General features: G+C 42.4%; 1 protein-coding gene across 2 annotated transcripts in view; it reads right to left on the reverse strand.

Moving 5' to 3' along the window:
- Positions 1-13,187, reverse strand: part of pak5 (p21 protein (Cdc42/Rac)-activated kinase 5) — an 80,791-nt gene extending 67,604 nt beyond the window's left edge. For both annotated transcript variants that reach the window (XM_080290130.1, XM_026194038.2), the window contains exon 1: positions 13,048-13,187. The gene's annotated coding sequence lies outside the window, so the exon portion shown is untranslated. The remainder of the gene's footprint in view (positions 1-13,047) is intronic.
- Between the last annotated feature and the right edge of the window lie 211 nt (positions 13,188-13,398).

The raw sequence follows: 13,398 nt of genomic DNA on the forward strand, positions 1-13,398 counted from the left end.
TTGGGGGATCATGCCACAGCAGCAATGTCCATTTTTATATTCAGTCCACTAAAATGCTCACTGGACAGAGATTATTTTGAAACAGTGTTTAAAGGATGTGGAGGGTAGTGAATTTATTATTTCTTTCCATAGCTGCCAAAATGTAAGAAATGAAGTGCCACTTCAATTAACAAAGCATCGCTTTTTCCAGTAGTTTGTGATGCTACAGGCTGGATGCCACAGAGGCATTTAAAGGGCAGCCAGAGACAGTGTTTAAAACAAGTTCAAGGCCAGCACTTACAGACTAAACCTGCCCACAGCCCGTGATAAACATCAGCAAGTGACTTTTGTCATCTCTGAGTTAGAAATGAGTAGACCGCAACAGCTGATCGGTGGACCTCGTGATTCATTGTCATTCAGAAATGATGTTGCTCATGAAAATGAGAAGCAATACCTCCAAGCTTTCAGAGTCATTTCCTACTATTCAGCACACAAATGCTCTCTCTCTCACACACACACTAACTCACTTCAGGAGGATTGACTGGAGATAGCTGAGAAAGTAACAGCCATCATTACCTTGTCTACTTGTAAACCACAAGGGCCAGAGTAATCATCACCCTTAAACACAACGTTTCCTATTACTGACTGAACACACACACCCACACACACACACACACACACACACACACACAAATACACATGATCTGTTTCTGCAGATGGATAAATTACAGAGAGAGAAATGCACAGTGGCACAGTCGTCCAGGGCAGATGAAATGAAGAGGCTTAGCTAGAAGGATAATAGAACAACAGGGAGGAAACAAAGCCAAATAATTCATAATGCATTGTAGCGTGCTGAATAACTGCACAATCAGTAATACTGCCTTTTCTCCTGGAACATTACAAAAGAGCAGAGACAGCAGACCTACGTGAAGGACCTACTTTCCGTGGTTTCACTGTATATGCTGCTACATGTGGCATGCGACCACACGGGCAACAAAAACAACTGGCTAATCCTCCCAAACGAACTCGGGCATAATCACTTTATCACTACGTGATCTCTTTGTTATCTAGTTAGAAATCTGGCCTTAACTGTTGCCCTCAGAGGGGTGGACCATTTTGTTTGCTCTGTTGCAGTGAAACAAAGATGTGCAACCCATTTATATTTCAGCGGCGTACGACTTTCTCCTCCGCTTCTTCCTGCGTCTCACGGTCGACTTAAGGAGTGGTCTTTCTAAACACACCGGGAGTTTAAATGAAGCCTGCGGCTTGCTCACGTAGTGCCGCTCTGGCAGGGTTGTGAATGTGTTATAACCACAACCATGCGAGGATGTTGGAGCTCCTCCAAAATAAAAGTCCTGCAAGCAGGCGCACAACAAACCAATGTGCAATTTGTCTCTCCGTAGATTAACACACAGCAACATTTCACCCAGCTACAAACTGAAAAAAAAAACCTCAACCCAAATGCACGTGGTTGGAGGCTAGCTGCTTCCTTGTGCACATTGTGAAATTTTGACCAACACCAATATTTAAAATAACAATCTGACTGATCGCCGAAGCTGGTACTGATATTTTAGTTCTCTTTGATTATTCTGTGTCAGGAAAACAAATAGATGATGATTAAAAGAAACCACTGATTAAAGCCTTTGAACGCTTCATCACACTCACGTCTTTAAACATTTAGCTACTGCCAAAGGTAAATGTCATGTTATTTGCCAATATGCCAATATGGCTGATGCTGACTGTAAGACAGACAGAGAGAGAGGGACAGAGTGTGTTAGCATGCTATTGCTGTACGCTTCAGAGTGGATCTCTTTTTTTTTAAATATCAGCTAAGACTGCATCCCTCTTTTGTTGCCATTTCCTGCAGTTTCATGCCCAGGCATCAAAGAGAGCGCAGCTGCGTCACTGGATGAATGCTTTAATCTATTCAGCTAGTGCATCTGTGTTCTCTGTCTTACACTACGTCATTAGCCGCCCGCCTTAAAGGACGTGCTTGTGTGTCTGTGTGTGTATCTGCCCAGTAAAGTGAATAAGCATGCAAGTACATATACATGCAAACAATATGTGATCTCAAATGTCTATGTATACTTTCATGCAGTATTCACTAGCAGTATACCTACTGACAAACCCACAGATACACACACATATACAAAATAGATTTCTCTTTAACTACCGCCTTTTTTATGCCCGAAGTTGCGTTGTTTCCCAGCTGAAGGCCGTGTTAAGACATCCCATCTCTGATGCTAATCTGTGTGATGGTCAAGTTTCCAAGCAGTGCTAAATTTAGGTCCAGATTGCTGCTTTTGACTGGTGAAGGGTTGGAAACAACATTCTTTACAGTCAAAGGAGTTCAGAATTTAAACAACAAAAAGCAAAAGATCCCCACAAGCCACTGTATCGTCTAACCACAATACCAGTACTGATACTTCTTTAACACAGTACATTAAACATGTCTGTTTGTGTTTTCAATTGCACAATCTGACCAAACTGACTCTGGGAATGGAATGGAGTCAATTTTTATAGAGCCACAAACCAAATGCTAGGATAGATTGGACTGTCTTACCTAATATAAATCATTGTCAATTGAGCATGCCCAATCAGAGCGTAATCTATTCTGTATAATTATCTTAACAACAGGATGCTATTCGTCTTCTGTAACGCTGACTGAATGGATTTTACTTGTTTGGTCAGAACAAATGGGATTCTGAGCAGCTGTTTGTCAATAGGAGATGTATGTTATGTCACCATCCAGATCTAGCAATGGCTTTGACCAACTATGGTTTGAAGTTGAACATTAACAATCGTTAATCCTTCTGACCCATTCCTAAATCCAATCGTTGAAACACCCAGTCAAGCAAACACCCGGTCAAGCAAACACCTGGTCAAGCACATCCACTGTGTGAGTTTCCCAACTGCTATCAGAGTTTAGGCTAACACTGGCCTTGCTGCACTTTGCACAGCAGTCCACCAAACTCGGTATCTGAGATATCGTTGGGTTTGCCAAACCCATCTGGTGCTCCTCTTAATAAAAGTCTCTTTCCTTGGATGCTAGAATTAAAAGCATCCACAATAAATCAATAACCAAGTAAATTAATGAAGGAATACAAAACCACCTAAGAGAATATAAATATATTTACTCATTTATCTTTTTATTGTTTAATCCAGTGTCTACGGGGGCCCTGAGAGTTCAAATGCACCGCAACTTAAGAAAACACCAGTAAACAGAAAATCGCAGGAAAAGCACACAAAACACAGAGAAACTGTTTTTAAGGGAGACATAATAGGACAGAACAGAGACACATTTAATTTTCAAGCAATTATTTCATCATTCAGGCAAAAGACACGACGGAGAAAAAGATGTATGGTAAGGTGCGTTTTAATCGTGTGATCCATGTAACACTGTAGATACATGCTTGCTATTAGCCTTTTACTGTTAGCTTGTTAGCTTGTTACCTTGACGGTATTAGAGTTGGATTTTTGGTGAGCTTTGTGGGTTTGTTTTCCCTGTTTCAATTACATTGTATATTCAGCTTCCATTGTGTTTTCTGTGCTTTTGTAGCATTTCTCTATTAACTAGTGTTTCTTAAGCTGCAATGCATTTCAACCTTTCGTTTCAGCCCTTCCTACTAACTCTTTTCTACTGCAACACAAGGACAGTGCCGTTTCTTTCCATCACCCTGTACGTGACATCATCTGGCTTTAGCTTCAGCCTTTGAACACAACATGTATCTGTTGCCATTACATTCATTAACTGTAATACAAACTGGTTTGATTGAATTGGTTCAAGCGCACAACGGTCAAATCGAGCCACTTTTACACATCGTCTAATAATTATGTCCCAGATGGTGGATACAGTATGCTATGATGTAAGCCTCGCTGCGATAGAAGCCTGCATCTTCAACCTCTCCGTTTCTTTTGAAGTCCCCCCATGGGGGTGTGGGAGCTGGGCGATGGTAATGAATCAAGCTGAGCCATAATGAATGTCCTTATTCAAGTCTGCTTTGATGAAATTCCACCTGACTGATCTCAAATCACAGAACAAAACAGCGAGAGCTTGCTCGCAACTGTTATGAAAGCTATACTGACTGGCAACTTGATGGAGAGCACTGAGCGACTCCAAGGATCCCTTCAGGATACTTTTTCTGTTTCTTCCCTTCACGTCTTCCTTTTCCCTTCCTTCCTTATTCCTTTGTGATCACTGAGTAGGATGAAATCAGATGAGTGTGTCTACAGTTGCACTACCATTTCAAAGTCAAAGATCCGTCACAATACACCCAGAGGAGAGACATAACTCGCTGTTTCGTTCCTAAACCGGTGCTACAAATATGCAGAAAAAACTTGGGAGCTCCATGTAATAACTTAGCTGCCTATCTGTCTATATTGAAACATCATAAACTATGACAACCATCAAACAACAACATCATAAATTTCAGCCAAGTGATGGTTCTCATAGTCTTTGTCGCTGTGCTGCGTTTGGCCAAGGAACTGAGCAAAAGGCCTGTTTTACACTTCAAATGAAACGAGGTGCTACGGCACAGTCAACATGCTTTGTAGAAGTCTGGGACGCATCTGCAAGCCCCCAGTATTCCAGATAGCTTGAAAAGACTGCCAGGAGTAACAAAAGTAGTAAGTAATTATAGAGAGATCTCAAAGACAAAGCATGCAAATGATTGCCAACGGCATTTAAGAGTGGATAAGACCAACTGCTGCTGCCACCACTGCTGCTGCTGCTGCAGGTTGTTTTTGTGATGGTTTGCTTTGCTACCTTCAGTTTTTAATTGGGCTTGTAACAATGTAGTGAAACTGGATTTGAAACTGCAGCGTAACTCCCAGTACGAAGCCGTTTGTCGCTTCGATTTGCCTGTAAAGGCTGAAAATGCAATTTCAGATTAATTTGATTTTGATGATTTCTGGAACAAAGTCCTTAGAAGAAGTGTTTTAGCATCATGAGGTGCTTATTTGCTCTGTTGATCAGAGCAAGATCACAAATACATCGAGACTGTTGCTGGTGACCTAAAAGTACGACGAATATATGCTACCATACAACACCAATGATGAAAAAATCACTTTAAAATGTTGCATGTGAACTATCCCAGAAGGGAAAAGGGCAACAATGGGCTTTTCCTTATTCAATATATATAAAATCAAGTGACAACAGATGAGGAAAATCTTGCCTATTCACGGTCATAAAGCACAGTTTTTAAAAAGTACTTTGGGTGAAGGCAGCAGACAGCAATTGGCTCCTCAAGTCCAGTCATTCTAAACAGGTATCACTTTAACAGTGATTAAACTGACCTCAGGCTTACAGCGCTTCACTGGTACATACCCCCACACACACTCAGACGGAGACAATACTTTTAAACACGCAGTTCTGTAAAAGAGTTAGGCCTCAGCAGCACACTTGAACAATGCAGTATCAACCAATTCGGCCGACAGGAAAGCTGAAGCATGTTAACACAGACACACGCCCGCACACATCCACAGAAATAGTGCAAGTCCCTAAGCCTGGAGGGTGGGCGACAGAGCTCTGTGCTGGGCAGCAGTAGAGGCAGATGCAGCATTCATGCAGCCTGAGGGCATCGCTGGGTATTCAAGCTTCACTTGGCCTCTTCTACAGTGCCCTCTGATGCCTTAACCCCATCACCAACACACACACACACACACACTATCAGCACAATGCCAGTCAGGCCTTTCCAGCTTTGGACAAGAGACAAATTGGGAAAGAAGTAGAACAGGCTCAATGAGCGCAGACAAGTTAGACTGAGAAAACTGTAGAGGATGTAGGTTATGTTTGACTGTCTTCCTTCTACTTGTAATGCTATGTGAGTATCTAGGTTAACTCTTTCTTTGTGTGTCTATGTGTCTATGTGTGTACGCATGTATGTGTGTGTGTGGGTTCAGGACAAAGAAATTACACAGCTTTATGAGCGTCAGCACAGTAGTTTAGATTCATGGCGTGCATCCTTTTCAAGGTTTGTTTCTAAATGATAGATACCAGCAGATTATATGCATGTCCATAGGGTTGGGCAACTGAGTGAATGTATGGCGTCCATAGTTGCTTGCTTCTGGACAAGTTGATCAACTTGTAAGACACAATCAGCACTAGAAGGTGGTGGCATTCCTTGAGCTAGAGAGGAGAACAGTAGAGTTAAGGTTATGGTTGGGGTGTGGGCGTCAGGGTTAACCCTAAAGCTTGATTTAGACCCGATGTGTAGTTACATTTCTCGGGCAGTGCAAGTCCGGTTAATAAGCAGGCTAATAAGCCTAGACACACCTTCTTATCATGCATGAATACTCAGTGTAGTGCTGTCAAGACCTGTAACAGTACGATTGATGTTAAGTCCTGGAAAACAAAGAACAAAGTCTCTACTCCTAATACAAGACGTTTGTCAGCTATCAAGCCACCTCAGGCCCCATGCTAGCTAAACTAGCAGCATGTTGCTAGTAGAGCATTAAAAAAATAAAAATAAAATCTCATCTTCATTTAAAGGCTGCAGACCTTCACCTGATTGCATGCTCATATTGTCTAGTTTAAAACCGAAATAATCCCAAATAGTGGATTTTGCATTCATTACCACAACAAGTGAGAATTTACATGTGCAGTTGCCTGGTGGTTAAAATGGTGTTCAAATCCACCATGCCTTTCTTGCCGGGTCATTTCTGTGTGGAGCTTGCCTGTTCTCTCCGTGTCTGTGTGCGTTGTCTCCGGCTACTCCAACTACTACCAATCCAAAGACATGCAGTCAGTGGGGTTAGGTTAACTGATGATCCTAAATTCTCTGTAGCGATTGGTTGTCTGTTTTTCTGTGTTAGCCCTGTGACAGACTGGCGACTGTGCAGGGTGTACCCCGCCAACTGCCCTATGGCAGCTGAGATTGGCTCCACCCACTGCGACCTTGACTTGGGTAAGAGGAAGAGAATGGATGCAAGGACATTCGGTTGCTCATTGGAAAATGTAACATATCACTGACACCCATCATTTCAGCCCTGTGTGCAAAGTGGATGGCTTCATTACATTATAAAGTCATGACAAAAACATCTGTACCATTTATTTTCATTTGTGACATGTAAAGAGACGACACAGTGGAATCACTTAATTCTTTAATCCTTAAAAGGCAACAAACATGAAGCCCACACACACACACACACACACACACACACACACACACACACACACACACACACACACACACACACACACACACACACACACCATCACCTACACATTTTCTTTCTATCGCTCTCAATTGTTCATGGTTATCTCTCCTCTGTCAGGATGTCTCTTAAATACACTCAATCTCGCCTTCTGTCTTCCCACTCTTGCAGACAGACACACACACACCTCATTCTGTTACTGACATACCAGGCCATGCAGAAAACACAAGGGAAGCCTTTTTTTTAATCCTGGGACCAAAACAGCAAAATGCAATAACCTGGGACAAAAGTGCTGACATCTGAAGATGAGTTTGGCATTCAGACAGACTGCTCGGTCGCAGCTGAAATAAACAGAAGCGACAGACCGAAGGGATCCCGCGACCCCTGACAATAAAAGAAAGACAGATACTCCTTCAATAGCTATTTTCACCCACTGCATAGTCACTGGGCCTTCAGCCTCATTTTCCTTTTCCTGATTTTCATTCTTGACTCTTTTTTCATCAAATCCCCTTTTAATTCCAATAATTTACCCATGTGTGTTGTCTTTTTATCCTCACTTCCTGCTTCACAACCACCTCTGGGTCTCTCTACACTAGTCTCACCTTACTTATGGTTACAAGGCCTGTCTTCTTTCGTCCTCTTCCCATCTTTGTTCCTCCATTGTTTCATCTATTCCAGCTTCTATCTCCCGCTCTGTAGTCCTCTCTTCTCTCTCTTCATATCTCGTCTCTATGCAGACCTTGTTTGCCTGCTTCCTGACTCGGCTTCTTGATTAGCAAGATCGACCAGCAGAAGTCTGCCAGACACTTTGTTAAAACAGCCAATGAGTCTTCAAGAGGTTTCCGTATAAATAGAAGGCTGAATCAGACAGTTCAATTACAGATAACACATTCCCACCCTTGAATTTCAAATGCTATTTAGCCACCGACAGAAATGGAGATTGTGACCGGTGAAACGTGAGGTCAAGCTTTAAGGAATGAGGAAGCAGCACCAACAACCAACGCACACTTGAGTGTGCATAGCAAAGGGAGTGTGAGATTGTCTTTTTCTGGCAACACTATTCAATCCACCACGCCACTGCACTCTTACATAATTGTGAGTTTGTGTGAAGAACGAAAGCTGCCTCCTCATAGACAGCAAGAGCAGTCTAGTGCACAGCCATAGGGACTAAAATAGTTAGTCATGTGTTCATTATCGCCATCCTCTTTTAAATGCTCACCCTGTATCCAGAAACATTAAACAGAAGAGGACCTTCGAGTGGGTCCGTGCAAGTGTGTGTGGGTGTGTGTGTGAGAGAGACAGAGGCAGAGTATGAGGGGAAGGAGGTTGTGGGATTGTGATAACTTCAAAAGGTTATTATTATTATTACTGAAGGCTGAAGCCATGCTCTGGCATCCCTTAAGCTTTGATCATTATGTAAAGCTGTTGTGCTCAGCGCTGGCACTGAATACATTACAGAGTGGATAACCAGGGAGTGTGCAAGCAAGCATACATGAACCAACACATTGACTCAGCTTCGCAGTGTCTTCCGATCCAAAGCAACACACCCTATTATCTCTAAAAGACGAGCACCCTTAATCTCACATCGACGCATGATTGGGACAAGGGGGGTGGAAAATTAGATATTTAAAGGTGCACTACAACTATTTCACACATGGAGGTCAGGATGCTCACACAGAGGACAGATCTGTTTTTGGCTTTGGAGTTTTTATCAAGTTCAAGAACATAATGATATCATCAGCATTACTTCAGCTCTACTTTGGAGACAAAGAAATCCTGCAGTAAAATAAAAAACAGAGGGAAAGAAGGATTAAGAAGATGGAATCCTTTTGGATTTAGATCCACGTATGTCAAAATATCTTGGCATCTTGTTGCATCAACTTCTACTATTCATTTGTTAGACCTCACTTGTACCCTGCTGAAATTCTGCACTACTAGAGTGGTAGTGTTTTCTATGTAAATCCTGTGACTCTGAGAAGTGACAGTTCTCAAAGATCAGACAGCGAAGTTAGCGCATAAACTGTGTTCATAATTTTATAAAAAAGAAGAAGCTCAGGCTTGGAATCTCACTGTGCTCGTCAACATCATTTCCAGTGAAAACCTAGATATGGTGGGACTTAAGATGTCAACACTTTACCTAGCAACAGCAAGTGCTTCAGAGAAGCATACCGAAAATGAGGTCAGTGGTGCTTAGAGCACAAAAAAAAAAAAGTTTTCTGTGGATCACAGGCTGCATAAAAGATGGATGGAGCAACCATGACATCACCCACTGGGTTTCTGGACTTTACATTTTGAATCGTCAGTACTTTTACAGTTGCCATGTTAGTTTGTTGGAGCTAGAAGTTGGCATATATGGACGAGACGGTGCAGTTGTCGGTGAAGTTATCGGCTAACACTTCCAAACTTAGTTAACAAGCTGCAATAAGTACAGGTGTAATGCATAGAAACAAATATGTGTTAATGAGTGCAAAGTAACTGACTAATAGAATGCTAGAATCATATTTAACTAAACTGAAGGGCAAACTTATTGGACAGGCTGTTAAACATGGCAAACTATATTATGATTCTACTAAACAGTCATCTGAAAGGTACCTAAAGCACCACCCACAAACTCCCTTTAATCTAAGTGATGCCTGGACATAGCTACAATGACATCACCCAATGGTTTGTAAAGTCCCATTTTGAAGCCTCGAGATTAGAGTTTCCACCATCATCATCATCATCATCATCATCTCAGTTTTAAGAAATCTGGTGTAATAAGGAAGTTTGAGTCTGACTCTGAAACCTCATGCACAATGGCTAAAGCCTTGTGAGTGATAACTCATTAGCCAGAGAGCGTTTGGTTTCATAATCAACAAGTACAAGTACCTCGGGCTGTGGGTGGACAATAAACTGGACTGGTCATGCAACACAGAGCACCTGTATAAAAAAGCCCAAAGCCGACTGTACTTCCTCAGGAGGCTGAGGTCTTTTAACATCTGCAGGAAGCTCCTGAGGATGTTTTACCAGTCGGTGGTTGCTGGAGTACTTTTCTATGCTGTGGTGTGCTGGGGGAGCAGCACAGCAAAGAAGGACTCATCCAGGCTGGAGAAACTGATCAGGAGGGCTAGCTCTGTGGTCGGCATGAAGCTGGACACTCTGGTGACAGTGGCAGAGAAAAGGACATTAAAGAAACTGATGGACATTATGGACAATGCCAGGCATCCTCTGCACACGGCCATAAACAATCAGAAGAGTCTGTTCAGTGACAGGTTGCTTCTCCCAAAGACAAGAACTAACAGACTTAAAAACTCCTTTGTCCCACACGCCATCAGACTGTTTAACTCCTCCCTGGAGGGGAGAGGGAGGGGAAACAGGAGGACAAAGGAGGGGGGAACAACTAAGCTGTAGTGCCTCTTCACCTCACTGTGCAATACCTTTTGTGCAATACTTTTGTAAATAGTCAACGGTGCAATAGACTCAATACTTGAAATGTGCAATTCACTTGTATTTTTATTTTTATTCCTATTTATTCTATTTATCCCCTTCGTATATTTTATTTATATTGTCTCTGTATTTATATATATGTGTGTGTGTATAACTCTGTAACTTCTGTCGGTGCTGTGCTTTTTTGGAAATCGAATTTCCCAGAGGAACCCACCCGAGGGATTAATAAAGTTCTATCTTATCTTATCTTATCTTATCTTATCTTATCTTAATCCTATTTTTTTTACCATAGTATGACCAGGAAAGTGTTTACAGAAGTCAAGGCAAAGTCATTTTCCTGTAGACTTTCACAGGACCAGAAGTTGATTTGCAAACACAGCTATCACACTCTGGTGCACTTTCACATTGGCTTAATTTTTGCAACCTAGGAGCTATGCCCATGTTCATGTCTTTGATTTTGATACGTGCCAATCCAGTTTCCAATTGTTCACTTATAAAATAATTCTCTGAGGACACAGTTGTAGTATACATATAGGCCAAACTATCTGTATCAAACTGTAACGTGCGTCTTGATGGTGTAAAGTTGACAATTTTAACATGCGAGTGAGTGGAAATTGACTCTCTTCTGGAGTCAGCCTCAAGTGGTCGCTAGCGGAATTGCAGTTTTTGGCACTTCAGCATCTGCTTCATTCTTCAGCCCTGAAGGTTGCTGCTTGCTGTGGACACAGATCTTGCGATTGATAACCAATGGTTATATTTTATGTTAACACAATCTGTTATACAGACGTGAATGTTTTTTCCTTTTGATGGGTGGGTGGGGGGTGGGGCGGGGTGTCTATTACACATTGTAGGGCTAGCCCTAAAAGGTACTCTCCTGCCACTGTAAGTGAATACCAGATGTTTAAGACGTCAACAGATGTAACTATCAAAGCAACATATGCATTGCAAAAGGTTATCTTTGATTCACACGAGCAGCGTGCAAAAGTGTGACCCGTATTGCAAAAAGCATGTTTAAAATAATGTATTTATTCTCATTGCTGAGTTGCTATATGCTGTATCTATGCTAGCACTGTACCTATTAAAGCAGGAAGTCGGGAGCTGTACGTCTACTAAGCAGACTTTGATATCGGCTTTGCAAGTCATGTTTTCATTGCAGTATTTAACAATTTTCTCACACCTCACCTCTAATGCCTTGTACTGCCTCACCTGCAATCTTAAAGTCCAAAACATATTCTGTTATCATACAGAGGCAGGGAAAGCAGGAAATGTGTATTGCAGTAAATATCTGGTATTATGCTGGCATAAAGATCTCAAATGATTAATAAAATAGCTGTGGATTACATTTTTGGTTGAATTATTCCATTAATTGACTAATTGTTTGTGTCCGGCTTGCTTTTATAAGAATAATCAATCTACAAATGATTGGTTGGTCCTATCCTGTTCTATCCTATCATGTTATTTATTGTTAGCTATGTCTATTGGGCTATTAGTCCTTGTATATCCCCTGCCAGAGTAAAATATTCTGCAGACTGCATTCTTCAGCGTATATCCCGTGTTTTGGGATAAAATACAGTCCTCCTGACTGCATTAGAAAACATGTTATTATTGCCTCTATTAATAGAGTGTCGCTATTAGGGTGATTATGAGCTTAGGAGGGGAACCCTTGCTCAGAGGGCCTAGCCACCACTTTTAATTTTCGTCTACACCATCTAATCCGAGAGCCACACTGAACTTGAAAACAAGCCATCTGTTCCTGCCGTTACCTGGCCTACATTGGCCGGAGCACACTCAAACTCTAGCTGCAAGAAGGAAAACACGGGCAGTGCAATAAAACTGTCTTGCACTGTCATCATCACTGTCACACTCCGGAGTAGATGTGCCGTAGTGCTACAATAAAAGCGACGCTGTCGTGGTAATAATAATACTGATAATAATACTAATAAAGAAATATAGCAGCACGAGAGCCTACTAGGCTAAACTCGCCAATGAGCACCATACACGCACACTGTGAGCCCCCAGATCCATTACAACGATTCCCCCCCCCCCCTTCTCTTTCTTCGACCTCCAGCCAGTGATAGCAGTGGTTCTGGTAAGCAACAGTGACATAATTTAAGAAATTAGCATTACACAGGCCCTCAAAATCTATTTGCAACATACAGAGATGTGATGCCCACCCAGTTCAATACCAAGGACAGCGGTCGACGCTCGAGAGAGCCTGACAGCCATGACAACACATGCACTACAAAATGACAGATTTATTTCTGCACGATGCATCGTAAGCAGCTACGTGAACAAGCCCCGAATGACACTGCTTTGTTTATGAAGCATTAAACCCACGGACAGAGGGCTAGACACACAAAACCCTCGGAGATGCATTTATAGAGAGGCTTTTTGCCCCCCTGCAAGAAGCATCAACAGCCACATTTCTCCCCCTTACCAAATCACACCGTCAAAATGGCTCTATCGAATAAAACGCCCCGCACTTACCTGCTTTTCCCGGGGTGGAAGAGCTCACATGTCCCGTAGCTTATTTTAGCCTGTTAGTGTGGGTATTATCAATGTGGTGGGCACCGTTATGTGTCTGCCAGCGCCATGTTATTATCACTAAAGTGGAGGACTGTGCGGTCCTGTGCGCTACATCCGGGCTGTTGGAGAGAGCGAATGAGCGCAGTTTGTGGTGGCGGAGAGGGCGGAGAGCGCTCTGGATATATGTGGAGCACCTGTGCAACAGAGCAGGGACAACTTTCAGTCACGTAGGTGTGCTGGGAGAGCTACACATCGAGCATATTCAATAAACGTCGGTGTGAAAAACCTCTTTCTTTTTTCCCCCTCCCTGTC

Source organism: Astatotilapia calliptera, chromosome 15 (assembly GCF_964374335.1).
Source record: "Astatotilapia calliptera chromosome 15, fAstCal68.1, whole genome shotgun sequence".
NCBI classification, from domain to species: domain Eukaryota; kingdom Metazoa; phylum Chordata; class Actinopteri; order Cichliformes; family Cichlidae; genus Astatotilapia; species Astatotilapia calliptera.